Here is a 27,710-nt window from a genome sequence, read left to right on the forward strand (position 1 = left end):
TCATTTCCTCACAAGCCTGACTGGGTTTAATTACTGACATCTTGGAATGCAATTTACCAACTAAGTACTTAGATTTATTGAAATGGTTTATAACTATGGATAGGGGGGAGTTCAAATTTCAAAACCTTTTGTTGCATTACATTTGTCAGATAGATGCCAACATTGGGCTATTCCAGTTGAAATCCATACACCCCCTATTGAAGACATGACCTTACATCTCCCACACAGGGAGTGTGACTTTCAAATGGATTCACCCACTAGCCCCATTACAAATTCACACTCCATAGGGGATGTGCACTGCAAAAACTCGGGTGTTAAAAAGTACCACTGGTTGGAATCAATACAGGACCGCATCCAGGGCTGTTATTTTTTAACACTTTTGGGTGTTATGTTTACATTTTTGGTGTAATTTCAGACACCATGGCGGTCTAACAATAAAAAACAATCATATTGTTAAAAAACAACAGCCCTGGGTTACAATGTAGTGAATGTACTACAGATATAGTAGTACTCCAAAAATTGAAAATGTGTAACAACTGGCAATTTTTTCTAACATTTCTGAAAACCAAATTTTTTAAATATGTGTTTTATTTGGTTCTGTTATTCATACTGATACTTTTGAAGTGATGCAAATGCACTTCTTGACAATTCTTAACAAATTTAAAATTAAAGCACAAATCAAAGTAATATACCACTAACTTATTCATTTCATTTCATTCTTATCTATAACCTGGATGGACCTATAAATGCACTGACACTGTTCCCCCAAGGTGGCCAGGTAATACGAGGCCTACATTGAAAATGATAAAAGAGTAAAAAAAAAAAAAAAAAATACCCTGCCAAACCCAACAAGTCCCTGTGCCCATAGAACAGGTGTCTTTTTGTTGCCTTTATAGCAGTGCAATTTAAAGGGAGGGGATGAATGTCAATGTTTGTCAAATCAATTGAAATACCTTCCCCTCCCATCCTGCTATTGAATTGACATAGAAAATTCACCTTTCTACATTTCTAATAATGCAATATTCACAATTTCTATCAACAGTTTTTGTCAGTTTTTCTCAGCAATGCAATTCCAATGAACTGCTGTCACCGATGCACTGAATGCGGCACTTCCCAAATGACATACCATTTCCCCTGATACACTATAATTTCAGATGCGCATTCATAATTCACACCCATGTTATCCTGCCCAATGGGCTATTCCATTTAAAATCCACACTACCCCTGTGGAAGATTTTGGAAATACCTTCCACAGAAGGAATATGAATTTCAAATGGAATGAGCACATTAGGCAACTCCATTTGAATTTCATACACCCTCTGAGGAAGATATTTCTAAAATCTTCCACAGGGGGAGTGTGGATTTTCAATGGAATAGTGCAATCATCTGATCCGAGCACCCACCGCAGGGTAACATTGGCATCATTTCCGGCCCAATATCACACCGTTTTGAATTATTTACGTTTCCACTATCCATGACTAACAAAGAACTGTCAAGTGCTATATATTTATGGTACAATTGATTCATGAATATGTATGGCAGTATGGAACCTCTTTTTTTATTGAAAATTTGACACAAGACCATTCAAGTTAGACAGGACAAAAACAAGGAACAGGCTGTTCTAGAAATTAGTTGCACCCCCTCTCTAAAGAAGACATGACACGGAATTATTATGAATTTGTTTAGCATTTTTAGCTGTGGGATTTCCTAAGAAAAAGTTATCATTTAGCAGTGGGAATTCCAAAAGAAATATGGAGTTGTTTTCAATATACAGTAAAAATTCATTTTTATAAATAGGATAAAACAGCAATGCATAGCCGCTTCCTCCAAAATAATGTAATAATAGTTCAACATGTAAGCGTAAATGCACACAAGTTCCAGGCATGACAACAAATGTATGTGATCATACGTAACATTATGTTAACTTGAGTTCACAAATACCATTAGCTACCATACTACAAAATGTGAATTCATCTCCGATTAACAACAGTTTGCTCCTGTACAAAGGTATCTCAGATAGAGTTGTTGAATAGGCTTTAAATCAGAATTCTCTCAGTGAGAAAAAAAAAGTGAAACCCTATCTGATCAGCTGGGTATCACTATTCTGTTAGCAAGTTAATCACCATAAATTATTGATTTACCGCATAAAATTATGGATTAACAGAAAATGACTACTTTTCCTATCTCTTACTAATAGCGTCATTTTACTTTTTTATAGTATTGAATGTAATTTTCTGAGAAAAATTGAGGATTGGTTTACGAGCTCAAATTAATATGATTCTAATCACATTGCATACATGAAGAACCTATCAATTTCACTTACAATGTATTAAAGTTTCAGATTTACAGATGTTGAAGAACAATGATTGATTAAATTAAGCACATTAAACTATAAATATCACCTCTAATATTGTGTTGAGTGCATGAAAACTAAGCTGAAATCACTGTAAGTGAGATCAATATATGGTAATTTGAGGGGGTCTGTATTGTTGTACGTGTGTATGCATGAACCAAAGCTTCCTTTCTTTTCGGTTTTGGTTTTTTGGCATATATTAACCTCATTTTAAATTGGGATATTCCTGTTGAAATCCACACCCCCTATGAAAGACATTACATTAATCGCCCACACAGGGGGTGCAGATTTCAAATGGAGTCACCCATTCAGGCAACCCCATTTAAAATTCACACTCCCTGTGTAGAAGATTAAGGTCATGTCTTCCACAGGGGTGTATGGATTTCAACTGGAATATAGCGCATTAAGATTAGAGAAAAGACATGTCGGATTTGTGGAGTAGAAAAACTGTGGATCAATATACAATGATTAGCCCAGATTACTTGAGTCGTGTTCACACGGTACACCTGAAGGTAATTGACATAACGCTGGTAGGAGTAGTGGTTGGTGTAAAGGGTGAAGACCATGTGAATGATGGTTGGCGTAAGTTATTGCCCCGTACTTTCGACGATTTACTCCTGACAAATGTCAGAGGTTAAACGCACTGTAGAGCAAGTGGAGTATATCGCTACCCTGGGGTATTTGATCGTCTGAACAGTGTTATGCCAGGCAGGCTAGCACCTATCATAAGTTAGACCTTTCCACCCGGCTTGAGAACTTCCAGGATGTATGTCTGTTTGTTTGTTTCAAATGATCTTCCCGTAGGAACTCGACAACAATCCATAGGAGAGGGTTACAGCTTGCACTACCCCCATCCTTGTTCTACGCCTAGCTAGCACAACTAGGCCAATTTCTACAAACTTTGACGTCTTTCAGGAAATGCCATTTCGTAAGACTTGCATCTTGACAATCCTTTTTGGATGGTACAATATTTGCTCTAGCCTTTTGGGTAACGAGAAAGGACTAATGTTGCGGATGCTAGCCAAATGTCACATCACACAATCCACGAATCTCTCCAGTTAAGGAGTTAACTACCATGTGAACACAACTATTATACAGCACATTTTCACAAGCTTGAGGTGTTGTGATGATGAACAAAAGAATCTGGAAACATACCAAAATATAACATGCTCATCTACTGACAGGATATGTTGATACTATGATTTATTCCTTATTGTATTGATGAGTATTACACATAAGCCATGCATGGCAATGTATTCTGTCACAGCCTTAGTTACAAACAATAACCTCAAATCGTGTACTGTCTATATACAAAAATGCATAAATCATGTAAATATACAATATCATGAAAACAAGGATTATAATCAATTCTAGAAAACCTTTGACGAGCGCGTATTTTAAGGATACATCGCATATTTACTGCGTTGGACGCACTTGTCTCTGATTGGCTGCTGAGGCAATCTGCTGTTGCCGAGTGGAAATTTATGAATGAACTGTGCGCCGTACGCGTTGTCAGCTCCAAATTTGCAACATCTGCAGTAGTCGCGCTCGTCAAAGGTTTACTGCATTTTAGTATAACTACTGTATTTGACCTAACTAGCACCCTCTGCTAATACGCATCCTTACAAATGTACGAGTGATAACTGTGTGCTCCCTTTTCGATGTGCCTGAACAGATAAAATTGGTCGTATCTAAATCAATTTACCATTTACACCTTATGACTTAGGATTATGACTGATTTTGACTTCTGATACACTGTAGTTTGGTGACGCTTGTAAGTTTCCATTTACAGCTCTGATTTCATCATTTTAATTAGTGCCCCCTGAAAATGACTGACTTAAGCACACAGGGTGCTAATTAGGTTGAATACGGTACACATAATAATGGTCGCATTGTTCTTCGCATAGCACATTTTGTGGATGTTGAAATCACGCTTTGAGCCAAGTCACACAGCAGTGAACTACGGCAACTACCAACAGAGGGGGCTCTCACTGATTCAAGCCTGGTTTTAACCACTGTGTTACTGACATATTTGTTTCAGCATTCATATAATTGGTACCAATAGAGTAGCTATATGGGTCTCATTCAGTGATTTCCTACTGGGATCACAATTTTAATTATACCTTTTATTTGGGTTGTATAATTTAGATTGTTATTTTACAATTGCACATGAATGAACCTGCATTGGGCTGATCCATTTAAAGACCACACTCCCCCTGTGGAAGATTTTGGAAATATATTAAGCCAACTCTTATTTCAAACTCACCTTCCGTCTGTGGAAGATTCATGTTGAAACTTTCCCAGAGGGTGTATAAAATTCAAATAGAGCTGCCTAATGTGTTCATTCCGTTTGAAATTCATACTCCTCCTATGGAAGATATTTCCAAAATATATTGTGTGGACTTTGACTAGACAAAATAACCCAATCAAACCCTATCACAGAAAAACATAGCTTCAAGTTTGAGTAAAACTTGTTGCAACTTTCAATTTAGTCTTTATGTTAACCCTAACCGGCATGAGAACTACTAAATACTGCAAACAACTTCACTGCACGTGTGTGCTTCCCACAGGATGTGACGACGCAATCACTCTAAGTGATATATATAGACATGCTTTCGCTGGCCCGGTCAGCGTAAGACCCATGGCTAAGTGTCGGCAACCTAGTGCTTGGCTTGTGAGGGGTCTCAGGTTCGAATCCCATCCAGAACAAACAACTTCTTTGTTTGTTTTCTCTCTTTATTCCTCCCTTCTTTCCCTTAAGGGGTACTACACCCATTGATTTTTTTTTGCATTTTTTTGCAGTTTGTGAAGAAATTACAAAAAAAATTGGACAACGTGGTATGCAAAATGAAGGGGCAAATCTTCTCGTTTTATTGGTGGTATCGGTATCAATGTAGCTTACATGCTTTTACAGATAGAAGCCAAAAGGAGGTACATCACTGATGATTTAAATTCACTTCATTTTGGAAAGCTTACTATCAACGGTTTCGTTAAAATTTTGGATATGTGTTGCTAACACATTAGGGAAATGAAGTTGATATGTAAAATGGGAATAAGTGGTTCCTGATTTCTTTTATGACTTCATGAACTTGGTGCTCCACAACTATCAAAAAGGAACTGGTTAAAATGCTTCTATTTTCAATGTTGAGCTATATTTTGTATTTTTAACTTGCGACATTATTGCACTGAAACTTAATTAAGCCATAGGTAACAGGTTACAACAACCACACTACAGCAATGTTGAAAAAAATTGTATTTCTTGTCACCTATACCACCATATTGGGTAGTTTTCCGTAAGCTTACCTTTTGTGATTTTGGTAACTATTTTATATTTATTTGTGAAATCCGTCTCAACTAGGCATTCTAAATTGTACTCACCATTTACATCCCAAGGTATATTAGTATATCCACCATGCACTTCTCGATATATATCCAGTTAAAGACAGAATATCAAAATTATGCCTCATATGATATCACAGACTCTCACATGTGTATTCAAAATTGATGCTTAAATTTGACCTGAACCAATTGACCTATAACCTGACATACGGTGACCTAATAGCCTTTTCTTCTCCTAACAACTAATAACTATGCATCCATTGTATAAGTGTTTATTTAATTTATTCAGTGTTATATCATGGTAGGTATTTTGCATGCACCACTATAGATTTTCTATAGAGAGTATAACAAAGGATTTAATGTATTCTATTCATGTACCCTACTTGAACATTTTGAAAAGAATAAATTATGGTTTGTTATGAAACACAGATCTGAGTTACTAGGTTACAGTAAACAAAAAATATATAGGGTTAAAATGACTTACTAAAATGGTTGAAAGTCACTTTATATGTAGATATATTTTATAAGTTAAGGACATGAGGTGATAAACATATATATGTACTTAATAAATTTGCAAGAAAAAAAAAGAGAGGGGGTACTGATGAAAATCGGGTATTATATCGCCTTAAGACCCATGGCTAAGTGTCGGCAACCTAGTGCTTGGCATGTGAGGGGTCTCAGGTTCGAATCCCATCCAGAACAAACAACTTCTTTGTTTGTTTTCTCTCTTTATTCCTCCTTTCTTTCCCTTCCAGTCGCCAAAAAGCCCTTCGGGCATTAGAGTTAAATTACGGACATATACCATATCATGAAGTCAAAATAAGGTAATTTTTAAAAAGTCAGTCGACCACCACCACAAAATCTGTGTATGTGTCTTTAACTCTACTTCACAGCATTTTTCTAGACATTATTCAAACATAATCGAGCATTTTTCGATCACTAGACAATCCAGTATTGAAGTTCTAGACTACCCTTTGAACCCCCCTGTAATGTCATCATGTCACCACTCACATCAATATATAAGTGTGGATTCACATGAGAATTATTACAGCAATACAAACTTGCCACCGTAGTATCTATAGACCCATCAACTCACTGACAACATAATTATTCTTATTAATTTAGCCATGCATCAATTAATATCAACATGACAACCACCAGACAGGGCTCAAATTGTGAGTACAATAAAGCTGTATCACTAATAAATAGCTGCCTTGTGAGTACAATAATCAAAACCGTATCAGTAATAGATAGCTGCTTTTTGGAACTTGTATTTTTTACCAAGCTCTCAATATGAGAAAGTGAAGTGTAGGTGAATACACTCATATTGCCATTCCAATAGGGAACAGCCTGTTAGTCTGAAGTGTCATTAGCCTAAAAATGGTTTAAAGTTTGGGCATTTTAGGTTAGGTTTAGCATTATGGTTAGGGATTAGTAGGCTAGGGTTAGAGTCAGAGTTAGATTAGATTCAGGGGTATGTTTAGAGTTAGGGCCATGTTTAGGTTTAGTGTTAGGATTAGGGCTTAGGTTAGGGTTTGGATAAGGTTTATAACTAAGTTATTGGGTTTTGCTAATGACCCTTCAGAATATTGACCTGTAACCATGGTAGCCTTCAAATCATGTTCTCATCTGATCAGTCCTAGCATAGTCAAATGTGGCATCTTATATTATCTTTTTCAGTGGAGGGGGACTTTGCAGATGTTTCTTCTCTCCAAATGTGCAACAAATTGTGTGCTTTAAAATCTGTTAAAGTGTCAATTTGAAGAAGTAACTTTGGTGCTAAGTAACAAATCTCTGATAATTTATAACCCAAAAGGGGCTAGCTCACCTTTTAAGAGCTATTCTGATTGGTTACAAAGAGGGCTATCTTATGTATTGAGCCAATCAGAGATATGGTAAGAATAGTTAGTAGGGCTGAAAGGGATTTAAAAGCTCTATATTCATTGGATACTCAGATGATTATATCATGTAATTAACCAATCAGTGGCTCTGTACAAAAGGGCAGTAGCACCCATGGGATTAAAGAGGTTGATGTAAAAAATAAAGTGCTTTACCATATCAAATGCTACACTAACACTAGCAGGTCAATACTCACACTAGGAGCCACAACATGCTCGTCTATCAGGGTGCAGTTCTATAACCCCAATACATTTGTACATTCATTGAATGACCTTTGAAAATTTGGGTACAAAAACTCTACAAAACAAAAACTCTGCAACTTGAGGTCAAATTTAGCACTATGATTGTTTAATTGAGGTTGTTGAACTATGCTATTGAGATGAGGCTATTGTGGTCAATACTCAATGCTAAATTATTGACAAGTGGAGACGGAATATTGTTGTAAATTGCATTAAAGTGACAGAATCAGAACGAAAGCGTCAAAACAGCAGTCGATAATTCCTAATTCTGTCTCTGCAATGTCTCCCTGATGATGCTACTTTTGGTGGGAAAAGTTCAGCGTGCCATTGTCAATCAATATTTCTGTTTCAGTTACAATTTTAAGGAGACTAATGTTGACAATGCAATGGTATTCAGATGAGGCAACATCACAGGGCCCAGCAAAGAGAAAAGAGAAAAGACACCAATAATTATAAACTTTTTGCTCCATCAAAACAAACTCAATACATTTGTATGTGTATGTGTGCACATCCATTCCACCAAACTCTTAACTAAATTTTTTGGTCCAAAAATTGTTAAGTTAAGTCCTGAACTCCAAAACTCTGAAACACACTACACTTGGATGATCAATATCTGCACTTAGTTTTTATTTTTCCTAATTAAAAATAAATAACAACAAAATGCACTATGATATGCCATTTATCAAAAAATTAAAAGAAAACACCCAAATTTTGAATTAAATTGAAAGGACATTATGAAATTATTTTAATAATTTCTCTGATTCTCAAAGTTCTCTGGGTCCATAGGATGTACCCAGAGCTGCCAGCGCACAATATACATTGAAAAACAAACAAACCCCAAACACAGTCCAGATACGAACTGGGGACTTTCATAATACTAGCAGAATGCTCTATAAGCCACACAGGCACGCTGCAGAATAGAAGATTTAAATCAGTAGGTATTAGGTTTGAATGGTGTTCATGTTCATCACATTCCTAGTATAATGTGTCAGAAAACATAAATAAAACAAATGAAGTGGATTCCATTCAAATATATTCACATGAAATTTTTGAAAGTGTGAAAATGTGTCCAATCAAAATTATTGCACCTCTACAGCTGAAACAGCGAGGGTGACGATGAAATGCCATATATAATAACTCATTCAGCTACATTTGAGGTTGCAAGAATGAATTAAATTAAAGAAAGAAAAACAATCATGCTTTTATGTGTTAAGGCATAAGAATTGGTAATGGACCACTTTCCATTCCAAACAAGATGTGCCAAAGATGATTTATCCAGTTAACATTTACATCCCAATATCCTTGATGCAAAATATTGACAAAGCTAAGAGAGAGTAAAGTGTACTTTTTTTTTTTACAGAGTAATTTAGATGATACATTCAACGGTGCATTTCAAGTTCCTTGTAATTACACAGAACAAATATGTAAGTGTTGGAGATTTGTTTATAATGCAGCACATTATTGTTAATGTGTGTTGCCTCATAAGGTCCAAAAACAGTCTCTTTGTATAATCCCAATGATCTCAGTGGTGCGTGAATGGATTTTGATGATTTTTGCACCATTTTAAAGAAGACACTTCATGGTTTTTTAATCTTTCATGCTCTGTATGCTGGCCCTAGTTTCATCATAAAAGGTCCCAAGTTTTGAGATATTTTCTCAAAATATCAAGAGCTATCTCAAGAACCACTGAAACAATACTAGGCTTGTTTGTACTCATTTTAATGTATTTTTCATGCTGATTCCAAATATAATCATGAACATTTACATTTCAGAATTTTTTGAATTAAAAAAGAAATTGAAACTTGTCTTCTGCAGTCGACACCCACGTGAAGAGAGTTAAAAAAGTTTTACTTTTACTGCCTCCAATCTACAGGGCCTATTTATTATTGAGACACTCTGTATAGACTGTAAAGATGATGAACAGTCATGTGACCAGTGTTCGAAATATGCCTCAAAAAGTTACAGGCCAGCCGGGCTTGACCTTAAAATGTTACCGGCCAGCCGGGCCGGCAACTAGATGCCAGTCAGAAAAGTTACCGGCCAGGCCAAAAGTTACAGGCCAATGGCGGCTGACCGACCCTATTTGAGCGCTGCATGTGACCACGATACAGAGCGGCTATCGGAGCCAGACGTATTACTTTACACAAACCACTTGTTTGTAGCATAGTGTCATAGGGGCATATGCCCCCCAATCGATTTGGAAATTGAGAAAATCCTATAGCGCCTATATCACGAATTGTGTGCAGTCAGTTGTTCGTTAGGTCAAAGTTTTATGTACACCCCATAGATTTGAACGTGCAAAGACAGTTCAACCATAATCCAAGTTTGACTAATATTTTTTATCATATGATTTAAATTGAAGGCGTCCACTTCAGCAAATGTTATAATATTGTTTCAACTAGCTCACACATTAATATCCACATCTCCTCTCATAATATATCACCCGATGCGACGACGGATCTTCATCTCACTCTTTTTCAGTACTTCTGCACTGTTCTTCCAAAAATACCAACACAGTCCACTCATGTTGCTCTGATTGGGACCTAAATACAGTCCATTGAGATTGGCGTAGGAGCAGTTGTCGTACCACCAGGCACCTTGCCGCTCTTGGGCACAGTTGTTATGATGTTGGTTGTTATCCGCATCTTTGGTTGAAAATTGTTTGTTATTATTAAACTGCATTGCATCCCCTGCTGTGCTATCATACCTGTATCCCCCAATCGACAGGCGATACTTGGACGCCATATCCCCTACACTGAACATGCTATAGTGTGCAAAAGCTGTACGACCGTTGTAATCTTCCAGATCGATACGAAGTTCCCATGTGCCGTTATTAGTCAGCATATGAACGAGTTCCAGACCTGCCCAGTACTCTCCGCTAACATCGCCGAATCCATCGGCATAATCTTGCCAGACACGATAGAAATCCATCGATCCATCAAATCGACGCTGAATAACCATCCAGCCGGCGCCATCAGAGTCCATATCGCAGTATATAAAGAACGAGTACTGTCCCAATATAGACGTAACCAAGTACGGTTTCGACTCGGTGTGACCGTGAGCGGCGTAATCTGCACAATCCTTTCCAGTATCCGGCTGACTCGTTGTCGTTCCAATCTCGGGAAAGTTAACATCAAGTTTCTGTTGTATACCATTAAGAACTTGCATCATACTCTCCAGTATGACAGTATGATTTACCAGGATACTCGCTAACAAATCTTGACTTTCTTTCATCGCATTCTGGCTTCTGTTTAAAGAATCTTGGGTCTCTTGTAAGTAATCCTGACCGTCTTTTAAGTCATCAAGAAAAGCGACCATCTCGTCCTGACCTCCTGCAATGGATGGCAGAAACACCATGTTTGTCATGAGCACTTCGGTAAAGTTCTCCGCCAGTTGCACCATATTCGATACCCCGGATGAAGTAAGCTCTTCATTATCACACTCATTTCCATGGCATAGTAGTCTGCTGAGTAGCTCAGTAGCTTGATTAGAATTATCCGTAGCCCTCCTGATTGGACCGCAATTACAACGCAACACAAGCAGCGACACAAACACTAAGAAAAGTGTGTCTGCCATTATTTCAAGTCAATACAACCATTCATTCCATATATGGAGTGTAAAATGCCAAAAAGTTTCACAAGAAAATACCTTGAATTTGGATCCAAAACATTCTCATCTATTAGGGCACAGTTCTTTAACCCTAATACATTTGCACATTCATTGAATGACCATTGAAAATTTTGGTACACAAACTCATACTCTGCAACTTGAGGTCACATTTTGCACTATCAGTGTTTAAGTGAGGTTATTGAACTATGCCATTGGGATGAGGCCATAGTGGTCCATAGTGTTGTGTAATGCTTGATGTGTATGACACCTTGATCAGTCTAGGTCATAGATGATCCTTTTGATTAAGGTAGCGCTGAACAGGGAGGTGTTCTGATTTCAGAGATGCCAGTGGGGTCTGTCAAAATTTTCTGAACATTTTGTGAACCGTAGAAATTGTGGTAAAATAAAATCCAGCAAGCGGAGTACATATTGGCCAGGGATCTAGGAGCTGGCCAGGCCCCCTGGTGGGGTTCAGGGGCAATGCCCCTGTGGGGGTCCAGGGGGCAGTGGGGCTCGCTGAAGTTCCTGAGTAAGGCACTTCCACATCTGCCTTTTACACTAAAAAATACTACTACTACAACATATTTTTTGCACAATTGTGTAAGCTTACCAACTTCAGTCATGATTGTGATATAGGGGGCCTACATTCATGATTATTATGTGGGGGGGGGGGGGACTCAAACTTTGAGGTGATGTTATATACCTATCAATAGAACCCCTTCTTCAAAGTCAAATATACCTGATGACCCCCCTTTTAAAAAGTCCTAACATATGACCTCCTTTTTAAGCTGGGCTACCTAATGACCCTCCTTTTGTCAAATTCTCTAATTTCAGCAAATTTGTATTGTAAATTAGGCAAATTTGAAAAAAAAAGATTAAACAAAAATAGATTTTTGTAAACTTTCTACACATTGCAAAAAAAGTTGAAACAAACTTATCATCACTACTTTAAACAGAGATGGGTTGACAGGCAGTGCCTTAAGCTACTTTACAAAGGGCATAATGTCATGTTTGCTGATCTTTACTTTCATCTCACACTAGTGATGTGGAAAACTTATGTGGGCCTTAATACAAGGTGCACACCTGACAAGCATACAAGTCACACTTATTCCTATAAAAAAGTTTTGGAACAGGTTGGTCAGCAATTAATTTTTTTTTTATACATATTTTAAGCTGTAAATTGTGTATGATAAAGGCTTTGGAACTTGTTTTCCTTTTTTTAATTTCCTTTTTTTAATTTCCTTTTTTTATATTTGTTTGCATCTTTACTAACAACATCATCATTTTTTATTTTTAGGCCTTATTGGAGAGACTGAAGGGTATTTAAGCCCTGTACCCAAACTAGAGGGGTGGTAAGGGGAAGACACTGAGCAACTACTAGTCCCCCGTTCCAAAACCTATGTAATTATAGTATCTTCATGAACTGTTTCTTCAATCAGGCCACTAGGTGCTCATTTGAACATGAGGATGCAATTTAATGAACAATCTCTTGTCCTTAGGATCCCAAAAATGTTTGACTGTCCTCATCTCGCCGACCCTAATCTGTAAAATCATGAAAAAAGTTTTGGTTTTGTTTTACTGTACAGAAGACAACTACCTTAATTTTGGAAATTGCAGAAAAAGTTTTTCCTTTCAAAAGTTTTTTGAACAGCTTCTTCACACTTCTTAATTATTTTACAACATGAATGTAGTGAGGTATACAGTAGAGAAATATCCAACTGAACACCTATTTATGCAATTTATTAAGCTTACAAGGCTTAGATATATACATGTTTTTGCTATGACCTTTGAATTAAAAAAAACTAACCAACTGACCCTACCCTTGGAGGGCATGTATGGATAATCAAATAATTTACTTTTCTTGGACTTCAGAGGACTGCTTTGAATTAAAAAAACAAAACAATTCTGTTAACTAAAAAAACCCAATTTCTGTGAACTTTTGAGAAAAGAACTTTGCTTTGCTAAAATCCTCACAAGCTTTTTAAAATCAAGACAAACTTCTCACAAGTGCACAGTACTGCTGCACAGGCAACAAAACAACAGTGACTTCACCCTATTGAGTCAGACTCACCCAGTAAGCACAGGGTTGCTAACTTTTTGTAGCCCAAATCATGGATCAAATCATTGAAAAGTTGCCCAATATTTTTTAACCATTGGTTCCTATGGGACAGGTATCTACCAAAATTTGTGGGAGCCAATGTTGAAAAGCCACCCAATCATTTCTTAACCATTGGTTTCTATGGGACAGGAAATGGTCAAAAGTCACCCAATTGGGCTAACAATATGCAGGTTTGGCAACTGTGAGTACGCAAATCATCCTCTTGTTTTATACCAACAAACACAAACATAAGACACTTAACAGAGTCAAATACAGTCATGTTGATGGAGATGCAGCCAGATAGCCAAACCTCTTATGGAGTGTCTTTAGAGCATTGGTTACCATGGTAACATGACATTGGCTTTAAGGGTTCCATCCCATTTAGGTCAGCCAGTGAGTTTGTCATAACAGGATGTAGGGTTCATTGGGGAGATATTCTGATGTGCTTCACATTGAATTCAAGAGTTCCCATCTGAATTCTATTAATGTGTGGTTCATGCAAGCCAGACTTTATGTTGCATGGACATTTGTCAAAACAGATGCTTACATTATATGAAATGCAGAAGAAACTGTTGCTTTATCATTTTTTACAACTTCCCACCAAATTCAGCCAATCATATTGTAGCCCATAAACACAGAGTTTTGAGAAAAAGGTGTATTTGTTTATGCTTTGGTTACCAGTATCTACTACAGCACTGTATTTATATCCAGAAACCAATCAAATTTAGCACCATGTGTGCTAAATCACTACACGCTTCTTCAACAATCTGTTCACTCAAGCCAGAAAACAAATTGTGCAAACTGTTGGCACTTTTGAAGAGAAAACTTCAAAGATTCTCTGCCAGGCCAAAATCCTCAGTTCTTTGAAATCACAACACACTTTTAACAAGTGCAAAATAATGCTGCGTAGGCACAAAACAACAGTGACTTCACTGTACAAGTCGGCTCACCATTGCAAGTAAGCAAACCATCCTCTTGTTTTATACAAACAAACACAAACATAAGGCACTTAACAGAGTCAAATACAGTCACTTTGATGGAGATGCAGCCAGATAGCCAAACCTCTTATGGAGTGTCTTTAGAGCATTGGTTACCATGGTAACATGACATTGGCTTTAAGGGTTCCATCCCATTTAGGTCAGCCAGTGAGTTTGTCATAACAGGATGTAGGGTTCATTGGGGAGATATTCTGATGTGCTTCACATTGAATTCAAGAGTTCCCATCTGAATTCTATTAATGTGTGGTTCATGCAAGCCAGACTTTATGTTGCATGGACATTTGTCAAAACAGATGCTTACATTATATGAAATGCAAAAGAAACTGTTGCTTTATCATTTTTTACGACTTCCCACCAAATTCAGCCGATCATATTGTAGCCCATAAACACAGAGTTTTGAGAAAAAGGTGTATTTGTTTATGCTTTGGTTACCAGTATCTACTACAGCACTGTATTTATATCCAGAAACCAATCAAATTTAGCACCATGTGTGCTAAATCACACACACTGCTTCAACAATCTGTTCGCTCAATCCAGAAAACAAATTGTGCAAACTGTTGGCACTTTTGAAGAAAAAACTTTACAGATTCTCTGCCGGGCCAAAAGCCTCAGTTCTTTGAAATCACAACACACTTTTAACAAGTGCAAAATAATGCTGCGTAGGCACAAAACAACAGTGACTTCACTGTACAAGTCGGCTCACCAAGTAAGCAAATCATCCTCTTATTTTGTACAAACATACAACACTTAACAGAGTCAAATAGAGTCACGTTGATGGAGATGCAGCCAGATAGCCAAACTTCTTATGGAGTGTCTTTAGAGCATTGGTTACCATGGTAATATGACATTGGCTTTAAGGGTTCCATCCCATTTAGGTCAGCCAGTGAGTTTGTCATAACAGGATGTAGGGTTCATTGGGGAGATATTCTGATGTGCTTCACATTGAATTCAAGAGTTCCCATCTGAATTCTATTAATGTGTGGTTCATGCAAGCCAGACTTTATGTTGCATGGACATTTGTCAAAACAGATGCTTACATTATATGAAATGCAGAAGAAACTGTTGCTTTATCTGGCGAGGCACTTCCAAGCTGGGCTCAACATATGTTAGCTTAAAAGTATTTTCACCCTTTGTGTTGTGAGCTACCTGTCAATTGTTAGCACTACTTTCGGGCTCTGTTGCTATTTAGTATACTATCCAGAGAGGTTGCGTCAGGGCTGACGCGCTCGATTGAACGTCTCGTGTTTCGCGCTCGATAGACTGCGGCTATCAATTGTTAGTCATTGTAAACACCCCTAGCTCTTGAGAAGATACTCATCACGCATGTCAAACCATATTATATGGAGCAAGAGGATGACTGCCAAAGATAGAAGAAATTAGAAAGTGATATATTGTTACTATAACTTTTATATGCAACAGCTAAGGCTAAAAAAATTAATGCTATGTCTCAAAGCCCATGGCAGTATCAAAAATGAATGAGGAATGAGGTTTTTTTTTCAAGATTTTATTTTTTTTAAAGATATTTTTGAAACATAATTTTGAATTAAGATTAATCTACACAATTGAAGTACAAATATCAATTGCTTTATACTTAAACAAATGCGAGTATCAAATCCAGTAATTTTCAATGATTTTACAGCAAAAAAAAAAAAAAAAAAAAAAAAAATGAGTTTGCTGTTTCAGCTGACATAACAATATTTTTAGCCTAATGTGATTATTTTAAATGTGTGAGTTTCTTCAAAATCAACACCATGTATAATAACTCAAAACAGTTTAGTCAGGTCCAGTCAAGAAGACAACCATAGTTAGCCTTTATAATATTAAAGTTAACCAGGTCTCGGCTTTACAACAAAACTCAAGACAGAAATGACTTGCTTGCTACGACCAGAGGGAATTGGTGATGGAAAAAACCCATATTGAAGTCGCCTGGATATTCAAACTATGACTTGGCATGATCAACTTTGACAGAATTCTAGATTATCATAGATAAGTGATACTGGGCTATTCCAGTTAGAATCCATACACCCCTATGGAATAAACACAGCCAAATTAAAAAGTCACCACTAGTTCCATCCCCATTTAATCAGAGTCTGATGAGATTATGGCAAAATAATTTATGTAATAATTTTCCATACTCTTTCCTTCGAAAGTTTAATCATCGTGAGCATAGGAACTGTTGTTTGGAAATTTGTGCAATTTAAAAAATGACATGTGGAGTTGTATAACGCAAAGGAGCTAGCGTGAGTGCCAAGAATTATGTCGCCTGAATAGGGCGACAACATCTACACGCATCTGAGCGGTCTAATGTCATTGTCATTAAAGGGTTACCCATGCATGTCCAAATGCAAATCAAATACCCCGCTCTTTTAATTGTGCGCAGGCAAGTGTACAATGATTCCTGTACGGGTTGCTTCGGGCCACACAATAAGCTGATACCATGCATTGGCTTTGGCTTGGTCAATTCGTAATTCGTAATTTTGATTTGTACAAAGCATTCTAAAACAAGAGAACTAGCGCTGTCCTTCCATTGATTAGCAAATTAAAACTAGCACTGTGCTTTCCATTGATTAGAGCAATGAAAGTTAAACTTTTGATTTTGTTACTTCCTTGGGTTTTAAATCACAGGTTCTTTAATTTTCATTCAATTTTAACAAATGAGGTCATAAATCAAAGCTAAAGGATATAAACGCATCCCAAAAAGAAAGTATCCAGTTTGATTTTGGTCCATAAGTCAAAGATGGGGTCTTAAAACAAGACCTACCAAAAGTATGTTCCAGATAAATTTATTCCGCACATTTTGATACCTCATTTGTCTAAATCAATGCAGAATTGATGACACAATGATCTTTTGAATGCAGTCGCCTCAATTTTAGAAGTTGCAGTAAATTTTATTGATTTGGTCCTGCTACTCAACATGCTCAATATGGGCAGCGATAGATCAAGGTCAGGGCGCATTAAACGTCTCGCTGAGAGCATGCGCCGCAGATGTATGGCTGGCTTTCATTGATGCAACAGGAGGACATACCAGATATTGACTGTGAAGAGTGAATGGTAAAACATTGAGGAAGGAGTAAAAGAGCATCTGTATTGAATAAAACACATGAAGTGAAGTCAAACAGTCTTATACCGTCTCTGTTATTGTGTACCTTTATGAAGAATCTTGAGAAGCAGGAAAACCACATCAATAGGGATTACTGCAACTTTTAAAATTGAGGTGATTGCATTTAAAAGGTCATTGTGTCATCAATTCTGCATCGATTTGGACAAATGAGGTATCAAACTGTGCGGAATAAATTCATCTGTACCATACTTTTGGTAGGTCTTGATTTAAGACCCCATCTTTGATTTATGGACCAACATCAAACTGGGTACTTTCTTTTTGGGATGCGTTTAGATGTTGGCTATTGGCTGCTTGTTTTAATTTTCACAGATTTATCTTTGCTTAGAATATACAGGGGTGAACATAACTGGTACCTTAATTATTTTGCGCACTGTATATGTATATGGTGGCATAAACCGTCAGTCAAGACATTGTTGTGTCATGAATTTACTGCTCTTGTCAATATTGGGAGCAATTGAACATTTTCTCTCCTGTTATTTGCCCAATAGCATGTTCTATTTGAAACCATACTCCCTCTGTGGAAAACCTTAGGTAAAATCTTCCACATGGGGAGTGTGGATTTCGAAAAAAATATCCCATATGCCCACTGTTGATTCAATTCACCAAATTCTACACTTTAAAATTTAATATTCATAATTCAATGCTCCTAGGATCAAGCTACAGTTTAAATTTCTCTGTGAATTTATTATTTACTTAAATATATTATGTACTTGCACGAACCTTTGCTTTATTTACACTCTTTCCGATCTTTTCACTCTTTCCTATCTTGGGAAATTTTTTCAAGCATATACATGTAAATAAGAATGATATTATCCATGTGAAAATCTATACGAGCACTTCACAGAGTGGTCCGTATAAGTTTGCCTTTTATGCTGATATTTGTCCACCAATGTATATATCCGTATAATGGGCTAGTCCTGTTAAAATCATACACCCCTATGGAAGACAGGGCCTTAATCTTCTACACAGAGAGTGTGAATTTCAAATGTGGTTACCTGAATGGGTGACTCCATTTGAAATCTACACCCCTGTGTGGGAGATTAAGGAGATTATGTTCCATAGGGGTGTATGGATTTCAACTGGAATAGCTAGCCCAACGTAAGTGGTATGAGTAACAACAATCAATGCTCATCAGAATTCTCCTATTTTAATTTTTTTTTACATCGTAAGTATTATTTACACATTCTATACTAGGCTGATGTCAGTGTGTGCAATGAGATGTGGAGTGCATTAACCTACCAACTTTTGTCTTCTAGTCAGAGAATTGAATCCAATGGGGGAAATTTGAGGGGTTTAAACCTCATTTTTTACCCAGTTGGCCGTAATTGAGGACATCTGTTCAGGAACCCTGGTGTGTGCATTGGCCTCCCAACTTTTGTCTGCTAGTCAGAGAATTGTACCCAATAGGGAAAATTTGAGGTTTTTTAACCTTACTTTCTAACCCAGTTGGCCTTCATTTGAGGATATCAGTTCAGGAATTGAGACCTTACTCCAAAGTTGGGAAAGGCATACCTGTAACCACTCAGGAATAAGCCAAACCTTCGGCTATAAGCCCACCCCCTATTTTTCAAAACATTCTGGAACCAAGGGTGCACTCAGGTTTAAGCCCAGTTGTAATTTTGACTAAGTTCTTAAATCAAATCAATGCTTTTCTGTCACATTTAAGAACAAATATAAAAAATATCAGTTGATATTAGATTAACATTCCATATTTATAATTAAAAAAATTGACATAGATGATGAAAATTACTGGTTCATCAGGCATATACAAATGAGGATGATTGTTCTTATTTTTAAGTTCAAGTACTAGCCCTTCCCCGGTTATAGACAGGCTAAATGTGATCATAGCTTTTTTGAGGCAGTTATTTCAAATTTCACATGTTGAAACTTTACTGCTGCATTAACCAATAAGCTGCTGATGTACATTGGCTAGTCTAAGGTGACTTTGGTCAGTAGAAAATTGTGAATGATGCCTGATACTATCAATCAAATTCAACCACAATCACTAAGCATGGTGGTACAATACGCGCTAGATGTACGTTCATCCACCAACTTTCGTGCCAGCACAAAAGCGCCGCATTTGATAGATAGTTGTGTTCCATATATGGTAATGGCACGTGCCCGGAGGATTTAAACAATAACGAGATCTGGGCCACCAATCACAAGCCAGATTCATTTAAAGATGCATTACATCATGGCCAATTTTAGGTAGGCCAAATTGGCCTAGCTTTACATAGAGACCCGTGATAAAAATGTTAACCGCAAGTCAAAGTAAGTAGTCCACTTGGGAAGCTAACAAACAGAGGGAGTGCGGTGACTGAAAAGATCAGATACAGATGTGAAAATCTATCAATTGCACACAAATTAATACAAATCAGAGTTTTATGCTTAAATGTAATAGCCAGAGTATGCAAAATTGGCAAGTGGACTACGGAGAAGTCTACTGAAGACAGCAACATGACTACGATGTCTGATGCTATCTACTGAAGACAGCAATATGACTATGATGCCTGATGCTATCTACTGAAGACAGCAACATGACTATGATGCCTGATGCTATCTACCGAAGACAGCAACATGACTATGATGCCTGATGCTATCTACTGAAGACAGCAACATTACTACGATGCCTGATGCTATCTACTGAAGACAGCAACATGACTACGATGCCTGATGCTATCTACTGAAGACAGCAACATGACTACGATGCCTGATGCTATCTACTGAAGACAGCAACATGACTATGATGCCTGATGCTATCTATTGAAGACAGCAACATGACTACGATACCTGATGCTATCTACGTTATCTTATAAAGACAGCAACATGACTATGATGCCTGATGCTATGTACTGAAATGCAATATGACTACGATGCCTGATGCTATCTACTGAAGACAGCAACATGACTACGATGCCTGATGCTATCTACTGAAGACAGCAACATGACTACGATGCACGATGCTATCTACTGAAGACAGCAACAGATGTTATGTACTTAAACAAAGAGACAGGGAAGTTTGGCTACTAAGACAAGAAACATTACTATTGGTAATAGTATAGTAAGATCACATCTGTAGTATGTGGATGGGGGGAATGAAAATCTAACTAAAAAAATTATAAATAAGATGCATAGGAATTGCTGATATTCCTAATAATAAAAGCTTCTATCATGGATTGAAGATTACAACAAATATAGAGACAATTCACTCACATGATGAGTCATTCAAAATGCAAAAGTTCTTTATTGAAGATGACAGAATGCAAGGTGCAAACAGCACAGCAGCACTAAGTAGAGAAAAACCATAAAGTAAACACTAAAGAGCAGCTAGCCTGTTAGCTATGACGATTCCTTTTCTTTTAGTAAATCATTTGCCAAATGTCTCCACATCACCCCATATAGCTGTATTATTTACCATTAATATCAGAAAAAAGATATGACAGTTGAAACCAAAAACCTTTTGGGACGCTCTCTTGAATCTTAGAGTAGTCATTCAAATGGAAAGAAATAAATGAAAAAAAGAAAAGAGCGAATGTAAAATGTACAGTAAATTTACACTTTGGCATTATATGGAGAATAAATCACTTTGAACAACTTCCTACTTGTGACCAAATACAGTTGATCATCTAACCGACATGAATTATGCATGACTTGTACGTAACTTGCGCCGTCACCGACACCCAAACCATCTCACGCAGCATTCAGGCTTGACTTGTAGGTAACTTGTGCTGACACCGACACCCCAACCATCGCACGGGGCATTCAAGCTTCATTTTCTCACGTTAAGTCCAGCTTTTTAAATAGCAGTGGAAACAATTTGTGCAGTAAGAAAGAGTAGACTGATAAATAGATTGGCGTTGGTGTATTGATTACACTCCGTTATGCTCTGTTAATAGTGCGTGGTTGAAGCACGAAGGTTAGGTGTTCTTTAGTGTCCCCTGCGAGTCGTCTTTATAACACCTTGTTCATGGCAGTGTGTTATGGTATGGTCTTGTGGCTAGCCCAATGTCATCAGGCTTTGCCTTGCTGACATATGGGATGAATAAACTAAAATAGTAATGGAGTGTGGAGGTGATTAATTTAAGTGTAACTGATATGAATAATAATTGAAATCTTTAACATTGATCCCCAGCCGATATTTACCCTTAATACTCTGCGTGCTAGTCATACGCTACAACATAAAAAGTCACAAGATTTTGAGAGATTTTCTCAAAATATAAAAAGCTATCTCAAGAACCACTGTCCCAATACCAGGCTTGTTTATACTCATTTTGATGTATTTTTCATGCTGATTCCAAATATGGTCCTGAAAATGTACAATTCTGAATTTTTTTTTTTAAAGAAAATTTGGAACTTATCGTTTGCAGTTGACACCCGTGTGGAGAGGGCTAACTATACGGATACTTCAATAGTGAGAATGGAACAAAATGAATGAATATTGCATCCATAATATGTGATATGATCTGATCCATTTGATATTTTCCAAATTGAGTTATTGCCATCACTATGATACTTCCTCTGTAAGCTTACTGATCTCTCACATTCCTGGCATGGTTGGTCGCAAAGTTAGGAACATTTTTAAGGGCTCGGATAGCAACGTTTGCATAGTATTTTGTTGTGGGACCTGAGAGCACATCAGACATATCAAATTGCATTCTGAATACAAGGAATGTCCTTCTGATATTAAATAGTTTTGATTTTTTGAAATTTATGATATAATACAAATTTAATGGCAAATGATTAAAATTTGATATTTTTGTTATTTAACAGTCCTCGAAGTAAACTTTATAAATCTAATGATATGTACTTAAAGTATATGTAGCTGGGAGGAAAAGCAGACAATAGATCAATTGAAAATTTTGACGTTTCCTATTGAAGATATAGGTCCCACAAAAAATATGGGAAAACATCACTATCTGAGCCCTTAAATGTTCATCTTAATACTATTTACAGAGTGTCCGTCCGTCCGTCCGTCCACGCGCTTATCGCGTTTATGCTGGTTCGCGTTTTCAGCGGTGCACTATCGCGTGCTTTCATGTGCGCTATCGCGAGTATCAACGGGAGTGTCTTGCGGAGTACAGTGAGGAAAGCATTACAGTGTAACTAACAGGTGCATCTCATCGGACCAATAGGCCTATTTTCAACACACATTTCAATACCGAACACGTGCATATAGGCCTATTTCAGCAGAACACGACTATTTCCGGGGTCCTCCAGAATGGTTAAAAATAATCAGTTAATGGTAAGGCCTATAACCGCGTTTACTTGCACGTTTCTCCCGATTGATTTCATTACTTTAGTAACGGCCGGCCTATATCCACGTCAAGATACTAATGTCCTCCAAAGTGGTAGCAGGACAGGGCTTGGAAGAGGCGAATGATGGGTTTCCAGATTATGGGTAGGCCTACCGAACTACCGACTGAAGAAAGCATCACAGATACAAAACAAACAGAGTTGATTAAGTTGTGTCCAGTTGGGTCATTAAGAGACGCATTTCATAGTAGTTTAAAAGGTCAGGGCAGGTATATGGGTAACGGGGTGGGGGGGTAATTAGAAATAGGCCTATCGCGAGAACCGCCCGACCCGAGAACCGCGAAATCTAGTTTCTTATATTTTGCATATATCACTATTTCATTAAGGGCTCATACCTGAATACTAGTGTGCAGCTTTCCCAGTTTGGCTGGTGAATCCCTCATTCAATGGGAGTTTAAGCATTATGGGTGCAGTATTAAGCTGTAGCTTGGCTGAGGAAGGATGCGCACTAGTAAATATGTAAGTAAGGGATGAAATCAAAACTCGACTGGCGGTCAACGGCCGGTTCCATCCGGTTTCCATTGTTTAGAACAATGGCAACTGGATGGAACCGCCCGGAATGGGCAGTTGAGTTTTGATTTCATCCCCAAAATAGTGGATGATCTTCCAATCACTGCCCATTCAAATGATGTCATTAACTGCTGCCTGTTTACATATATGTTTGACTGTCTCATGTTTTATCGCTTGCTTGCTGCTTATATGTATAATTGTTGTAGACTCTGTGTCGGTCAGTTTAACTGGACTTAATATATCTTTATCTGATGATTTGCACATTGTGTTTTGTTCATAGTATCTTGGCTTATTATGTATTACATTACCTGAAATAATATCAGTTCATTCATGCTCATCATGCATAATGTTTAGGCCTACTTGGTATCCTCACCTCAGCTTAATTGCTCTCTCTATGGTAGATAGCACCTGGCTGTATGTTATCATTTGCTGCTGTCTTCAGTAGACAGCATCATGCTTCAGATAGCACCTGGCTGTATGCTGTCACTTGTTGCTGTCTTCAGTAGATAGCACCTGGTTGTATGCGGTCATTTGTTGCTGTCTTCAGTAGATAGCACCTGGTTGTATGCCACCATTTGTTGCTGTCTTCAGTAGATAACATCTGGTTGTATGCCATCATTTGTTGTTGTCTTCAGCAGATAGCACCTGGTTGTATGCCGTCATTTGTTGCTGTCTTCAGTAGACAGCACCTGGATGTATGTAGTCATTTGCAGCTGTCTTCAGTAGATAGCACCTGGCTGTGTGTAGTTATTTGCTTCTGTCTTCAGTAGATATCATCTGACTGTATGTAGTCATTTAAATGTTGGTGTCTTCAGCAGATAGCACCTGGCTGTACATATGGAAACGTTGTCGCATTTGCTCAATTAGTCATGCACTGCCAATTTTAACACGGGACATATTCAGGCCTATTTTGGTATTTTGAACATTTGAAAAAATCCGTGCAAGTTAGACCTAGGTCTATGTGCGTCCTCGATTTCTTAAGTAAAAAACATTCCTGAAACCAAATACCTTAAAAAAAAAAAAAAAAAATATATCGTTTGGTCGGAATAGCTTGTTTTTCGTTGCTAAAATCCATCACTTTCAATACAAAAATGTGGAAAATATCGCGAAATTGGCCGACACACCAACATGCATGCTGCCCTCCTGCGTTTGCTGTAATCGGTGGCAACGTGTGCCCCAGCAGTTTCTTGACATTTAACTTTTCAGCTTTCATATGATATAACACTTATTTTCATTGGTTTAGAAATATAGACGGAACACAGCGATCCAATAATATGGAGCGTCTCACGTCTCCCAAAAATTGAGGTAGCATCCGGAAGTGATGTCACGACACGAGCTTGGTAACGAGCAATCAACAAACATGTGCATTACTCAGTGGCGGCGTCACGTATACTGTTATTAAGTTATCGTCTGATTACACCAAAGTTTTGCTTTATTGGAACAAATATAAGATTTTTGCATCTTAATTTATACCAATATTGTCATATCTGTTAATTTAAACCATGTAATTATTTATATTCTGCAATTTTCAACATCACCGACTGTGCGTGATTTGCACGGGACTAACGAATTATACGGAATAGGGGTGGCATCGCTTCGTGCTGTAGTTTGTATCGTGTATCGTTGCGGAGCTGTATTAGAAATAAATATGGATTTTAATAGTGCTGGAAATACTGCTCAAAATGGCCTAATGTTGATATGTTTAAAGAAAGAAAAAATAAAACACATTTCTGCATGTATTTGTTTTTGAAAACTAGAAATCTTTATGGTAGATTTACCTACATCACACAATGGTACCGTCCAAAGTCTTGCTAATATTGATTTCCAGCGACCTTGCTCTGTGTGTGCATTGACCGGTAATTGACCCTGTGCACAGTGTGCATACACATGCAGTGTGGAGCTCAATTGATTTTATGATAAAAATCGAGGTAAACGTTTCCATATGGTCGTCATTGGCTGCTGTCTTCAGTAGATAGCACCTGGCTGTATGTAGTCATTGGCTGCTGTCTTCAGTAGATAGCACCTGGCTGTGTGTAGTTATTTGCTGCTGTCTTCAGTAGATAGCACCTGGCTGTATGCCATCATTTGCTGCTGTCTTCAGTAGATAGCACCTGGCTGTATGCTGTCATTTGCTGCTGTCTTCAGTAGATAGCATCTGACTGTATGTAGTCATTTAATTGTTGCTGTCTTCAGCAGATAGCACCTGGCTGTATGCTGTCACTTGTGTTGTCATTTGTTGCTGTCTTCAGTAGATAACATCTGGTTGTAAGCTGTCATTTGTTGCTGTCTTCAGCAGATAACATCTGGTTGTATGCCATCATTTGTTGTTGTCTTCAGCAGATAGCACCTGGTTGTATGCCATCATTTGTTGCTGTCTTCAGTAGACAGCACCTGGATGTATGTAGTCATTTGCAGCTGTCTTCAGTAGATAGCACCTGGCTGTGTGTAGTTATTTGCTTCTGTCTTCAGTAGATATCATCTGACTGTATGTAGTCATTTAAATGTTGGTGTCTTCAGCAGATAGCACCTGGCTGTACATATGGAAACGTTGTCGCATTTGCTCAATTAGTCATGCACTGCCAATTTTAACACGGGACATATTCAGGCCTATTTTGGTATTTTGAACATTTGAAAAAAATCCGTCATTTAATTGTTGCTGTCTTCAGCAGATAGCACCTGGCTGTATGCTGTCACTTGTGTTGTCATTTGTTGCTGTCTTCAGTAGATAACATCTGGTTGTAAGCTGTCATTTGTTGCTGTCTTCAGCAGATAACATCTGGTTGTATGCCATCATTTGTTGTTGTCTTCAGCAGATAGCACCTGGTTGTATGCCATCATTTGTTGCTGTCTTCAGTAGACAGCACCTGGATGTATGTAGTCATTTGCTGCTGTCTTCAGTAGATAGCACCTGGCTGTGTGTAGTTATTTGCTGCTGTCTTCAGTAGATATCATCTGACTGTATGTAGGCATTTAATTGTTGCTGTCTTCAGCAGATAGCACCTGGCTGTATGTCGTCATTGGCTGCTGTCTTCAGTAAATAGCACCTGGCTGTATGCTGTCATTTGCTGCTGTCTTCAGTAGACAGCATCTGACTGTATGTAGTCATTTAATTGTTGCTGTCTTCAGCAGATAGCACCTGGCTGTATGCTGTCACTTGTTGCTGTCTTCAGTAGATAGCACCTGGCTGCATGCCATCATTTGTTGCTGTCTTCAGTAGATAGCACCTGGTCGCATGCCACCATTTGCTGCTGTCTTAAGTAGATATCATCTGACTGTATGTAGTCATTTAATTGTTGCTGTCTTCAGCAGATAGCACCTGGCTGTATGCTGTCACTTGTTGCTGTCTTCAGTAGATAGCACCTGGCTGCATGCCATCATTTGTTGCTGTCTTCAGTAGATAGCAGCTGGTCGCATGCCACCATTTGCTGCTGTCTTCAGTAGATATCATCTGACTGTATGTAGTCATTTAATTGTTGCTGTCTTCAGCAGATAGCACCTGGCTGTATGCTGTCATTTGTTGCTGTCTTCAGTAGATAGCATCTGACTGTATGCCACCATTTGCTGCTGTCTTCAGTAGATAGCACCTGGCTTTATGCTGTCATTTGTTGCTGTCTTCAGACTGAATGCCACCATTTGTTGCTGTCTTCAGTAGATAGCACCTGGATGTATGCTGTCATTTGTTGCTGTCTTCAGTAGATAACATCTGGTTGTATGTCATCATTGGCTGCTGTCTTCAGTAGATAGCACCTGGCTGTAAACAATTACTTGTTGCTGTTTTCAGTAGATAGCATGTTTTTGCTATATTCAGTAGTGTTGCCATTTTTGCTATCTTCAGTTGATAACACCATACTTCTGGCTGTATGCTGTCAATGTCATAATGTTGCTGTCTTCAATAGAGAGCACCAGGCTTCATGAAGTCTTGTTTTGGTATATTCAGAAGTGTTGCCATTTCTTAATGTCTTCAGTAGATAACATCATGTTTCAGATATCACCTAGCTGTATGCCATCATTTTGTTGCTGTCTTCAGTAGATACCACCTGATTGTATGCAGTCACTTGTTTCTGTCTTCAGTAGATAGCATCATGCTTCAGATACCACCTGATTGTATGCAGTCACTTGCTGCTGTCTTCAGTAGATATCACCTTGCTTCATTAACTTTTTTTGCTGTCTTCAGTAGATAGCATATTGTGCAGATAGATAGCACCTGGTTATATACAGTCACTTATTTCTG

At 37.9% G+C, this 27,710-nt stretch overlaps 1 protein-coding gene and 1 pseudogene across 2 annotated transcripts in view; both read right to left on the reverse strand.

The window, feature by feature from the left end:
• Positions 1-27,710, reverse strand: part of LOC140157406 (tubulin-specific chaperone D-like) — a 250,318-nt gene that overhangs the window by 37,172 nt on the left and 185,436 nt on the right. The gene's annotated exons all lie outside the window — the stretch shown is intronic.
• Positions 9,919-11,456, reverse strand: LOC140157405 (microfibril-associated glycoprotein 4 pseudogene; annotated as a pseudogene).

The sequence above is a fragment of the Amphiura filiformis genome, chromosome 7, assembly GCF_039555335.1.
Source record: "Amphiura filiformis chromosome 7, Afil_fr2py, whole genome shotgun sequence".
In the NCBI taxonomy this organism is placed as follows: domain Eukaryota; kingdom Metazoa; phylum Echinodermata; class Ophiuroidea; order Amphilepidida; family Amphiuridae; genus Amphiura; species Amphiura filiformis.